Source organism: Bos grunniens, chromosome X, assembly GCF_055505025.1.
Source record: "Bos grunniens cultivar Pamir isolate PY7600 chromosome X, Bosgru_T2T1.0, whole genome shotgun sequence".
NCBI lineage: Eukaryota > Metazoa > Chordata > Mammalia > Artiodactyla > Bovidae > Bos > Bos grunniens.
Window position 1 is genome coordinate 89764886 of NC_141194.1, and position 4346 is coordinate 89769231.

A 4346-nucleotide genomic window follows, 5' to 3' on the forward strand; every position below is an offset into this window, starting at 1 on the left:
CTACCACCCCGTCAAACGTCATTTCTTGAAGTTACTTAGGTCGTCTCCATTATTCCCTATCCACTTCAAGGAAGTGATTTCATACATTTTGCTATGGTCTGAATGTTTGTGTCTCCCAAAAGTTAATTTGTTGAAATGTTAATGTGAAATGTGATTGTATTAGGAGATACTCAGTCATGAAGGCAGACTTTTCATGGATGGAATTAGCGTCTTTATAAAAGAGACCCCAGAAAGCTCCCTAATCCTTTCCACCATGTGAGGACACAGTGAGATTGGCAACCTACAACCCAGAAAACAATTTCATTAGAATTCGACCATGCTGGCACCTTCATCTTTGACTTCCAACCTCCAGAAATGTGAGAAATAAATTTCTGTTGTTTATAAGCTACCCAGCCTGTGGTGTTTTATTATAGCAGCCCAAATAGACTAAGACATGTATAATTCAGTTAGATGTATCTGTACTCTTTCCTGTATTCTCCTGACATTCTAGTTGACTTTTAAAATTTCCATGTAGAAGGCTTTCTCAACTTTGGTACTGTTGACATTTTGGGCTGGATCATCTTTTGTTTGGATGGTTGTCTTGTGAGTTGTTGGATGTTTATCAATATTCCTAGTCTCCTACTAGGGTGCCAGTAGCACCAAGTTCCCCAGTGTGAGAACAAAAAATGTCTGCAGGTACTCCTAAATATCCCCTTATGGGCAAAATCACTCCCAGTTTAGAAGTACTAACATAGGTAAAAGTCACTCTGTGGTGTATGGTTTTATGGGTTTGCATATGCGTGTTAATCGCCATAATAACATATAGAAGAGTTCTACCACCCTAAGAATTCCTTTTTGCAGCCTGTTTGCTATCAAACACATCCATTACCCCCAATCCCTGTGACCCACTGATCTGATTTTTTTTTTTTTTTTTTTGGCCACACGGCTTGTGGCACCTTAGTTCCCCAACCAGGGATTGAACCCAGGTCACAGCAGTGAAAGTGCTGAGTCCTAACCACTGGACCATCAGGGAATTCCCTCACTAATTTGATTTTAATTCCATAATTTTAACTTTTTTAGTACATCATATAAATGTAATTACACAATAGGTAGCCTTTAGTATCTGACTTTATTCAGCCAGTATAATGCACTTAAATTTTGCATGATTACATGTTGTTGCATGAAACAAAAGTGTATTTCTTTTTACTGCTGAGTAGTATTCCATTTTATAGATGTGCCAATATTTATTTATATATTCAACTGTTGAAGAACATCTGGATTATTCCCAGATTTTGGAGACTATGAATAATGCTACTATGATTATTCATTTGCAGGTTTTTGTGTGAATATGAGTTTGAAATTCACTGAGTCATATGGTAAATATATATTCAACTTTACATTAAACTGCCAATTTGTTTTACAACATAGCGGTATCATTTTGCATCCCCAGAAGCAATGCATGAGAGTTCTTCTTTCACATTCTCACCACCATATGCAATTGTGGAGGGTTATAAAATTTTATCCATCCTAATAAGTATGCACTAGTATCTCATTGTGGTTTTAATATGGATTTCCTTAATGACTCTCAATATTGAGCATTTTTTCATTTATGTTTTTTTCCATTTGGATATCTCCTTCAGTTAAGTCTCTTCAGGCATTTTGACAATTTTAGAAAATTGTATGTTTATTTACTTGTCTATTTTTGGCTGTGCTGGGTCCTGGTTGCTGCACACAGGCTTTCCCTAGTTGTAGCGAGCAAGGGCTACTCTCTGGTTGTGGTGCATGGGCTTCTCAGTGCTGTGGCTTCTTGCTGCAGAGCCTGGGCTCTAGGGCACTCAGACTTCAGTAGTCACAGAATGTGTGCTCAATAATTGTGGTGAGTGGGCTTAGTTACCCCTTGGCATGTAAAATCTTCCCGGACCAGGGATCAAACCCATCTCCCCTGCACTGGCAGGTGAATTTTCAACAACTGAAACACCAGAGAAGTCCGGTTATATTGACAATTTTTAATTGAATTTTTTTCTTTTGCTGAGTTTTGAGAGTTCTTAAAATATTCAGAATATAAGTATTCTATAAGACATGTGATCTGCAAATACTTTCACACAGTATGGCTTGCCTTTTTACTCTCTTAACAGTGTCTTTCATAGACCAAAAGTTTTCATTTTGATACAGTTCAATTTATCATTTTTTAATTAATGTCATACTGATACATATTTTCTTGTGGTGTCATACCTGAAAACTCATTGCCAAAACCTGTATATCACAGATATTCTCCTATATTTTCTCCTGGAAGTTATGAAGATTTTCTTCTGTCTTTGTTGTTGTTTGGTCATTCAGTCCTGTCCGACTCTTTGCGACCCCATAGACTGCAGCACTCCAGGTTTCCCTGTCCTTCACCATCTCCTGGAGTTTGCTCACACTCATGTCCATTGAGTCGGTGATGCCATCCAACCATCTCATCCTCTGCCCTTCCCTTCTCCTCCTGCCTTCAGTCTTTCCCAGCACAGGTTCTTTTCCAGTGAGTCGACTCTTTGCCTCAGGTGGCCAAATTATTGGAGCTTGAGCTTGAGCATCAGTCCTTCCAATGAATATTTAGAGTTGATTTCCTTGGTGGCTCAGACTGTAAAGCGCCTGTCTACAATGCAGGAGACCCGGGTTTGATCCCTGGGTCGGGAAGATGCCCTGGAGAAGGAAATGGCAATCCACACCAGTACTATTGCCTGGAAAATCCCATGGACAGAGGAGCCTGATAGGCTACAGTCCATGGGGTCGCAAAGAGTCGGACACGACTGAGCGACTTCACTTTTCTTAAGGATTGACTGGTTTGATCTCCTGGCAGTCCAACAGATTCTCAAGAGTCTTCTCCAACACCACAGTTGGAAAGAATCAGTTCTTCAGTGCTCAACCTTCTTTATGGTCCAACTCTCACATCCGTACATGACTACTGGAAAAAACATAGCTTTGACTATATGGAACTTTGTTGGCAAAGTAACGTCTCCAATTTTTAATGTGCTGTCTAGATTTGTCATAGCTAATATGGGAGACCTGGGTTCGATCCCTGGGTTGGGAAGATCCCCTGGAGAAGGGAAAGGTTACCCACTCAAGTATTCTGACCTGGAGAATTCCATGGACTGTATACCCCATGGGGGTCTCAAAAAGTCAGACATGACTGAGTGACTTTCACTTTCACTTTCTTACAAGGAGCAAGCATCTTTTAATTTCATGGCTGCAGTCACTATCTGCAGTGATTTTGGAGCCCAAGAAAATAAAGTCTGTCACTGTTTGCACTGTTTCCACATCTATCTGCCAAGAAATCTGGGACTGGATGCCACGATCTTAGTTTTTTGAATGCTGAGCTTTAAGCCAGCTTTTCACTCTCTTCCTTCATCTTCATCAAGAGGCTCTTTAGTTTCTCTATGCTTTCTGCCATAACAGTGGTATCATCTGCATATCTGAGGTTGTTATTTCTCCTGGCAGTCTTGATTCTAGCTTGTGTTCCATCCAGCCTGGCATTTTGCATGATGTACTCTGCATATAAGTTAATAAGCAGGGTGACAATATACAGGCTTGTCATACTCCTTTCCCAGTTTGGAACCAGGACATTGTTCCATGTCTGGTTCTAACTGTTGCTTCTTCACCTACAAACGGATTTCACAGGAGGTAGGTAAGGTGGTCTGGTATTCCCATCACTTTAAGAATTTTCCACAGTTTGTTGTGATCCACACAATGAAGGCTTTAGCACAGTCAATGAAGCAGAAATAGATGTTTTTTTGGAATTCCCTTGGTTTTTCTCTGATCCAATTGATGTTGGCAATTTGATCTCTGGTTCCTCTCTGCCTTTTCTAAATCCAGCTTGAACATCTGGAAGTTCTCAGTTCACATACTGTTGCAGCCTAGCTTGATGGATTTTGAGTGTTACCTTGTTAGCAAGTGAAATGAGTGCATTTGTGGGGTAGTTTGAACATTCTTTTACATTGCCCTTCTTTCCGATTGGAATGAAAACTGACCTTTTCCAGTCCTGTGACAACTGCTGAGTTTTGCAAATTTGCTGGCATATTTAGTGCAGCACTTTCACAGCATCATCTTTTAGGATTTGAACAGCTCAGGTGGAATCCCATCACCTCCACTAGCTTTGCTCGTAGTGATGCTTCCGAATGCCCACTTGACTTCACACTCCAGGATGTCTGGCTGTAGGTGAGTGATCACACCATTGTGGTTATCTGGGTCATTAAGAATTTTTTTTGTATAGTTCTGTGTATTCTTGCCATCTCTTCTTGATATCTTCTGCTTCTGTTAGGTCCATGCCATTTCTGTTCTTTATTGCGTCCATCTTTGCATGAAATGTTCCCTTGGTATCTCTAATTTTC

At 40.3% G+C, this 4346-nt stretch overlaps 1 non-coding gene across 1 annotated transcript; it reads right to left on the minus strand.

The window, feature by feature from the left end:
- Nucleotides 1–940: 940 nt before the first annotated feature.
- Nucleotides 941–1012, minus strand: TRNAE-UUC (transfer RNA glutamic acid (anticodon UUC)). Its single transcript has one exon. It is a non-coding gene; the product is annotated as a tRNA-Glu (tRNA).
- Nucleotides 1013–4346: the final 3334 nt, after the last annotated feature.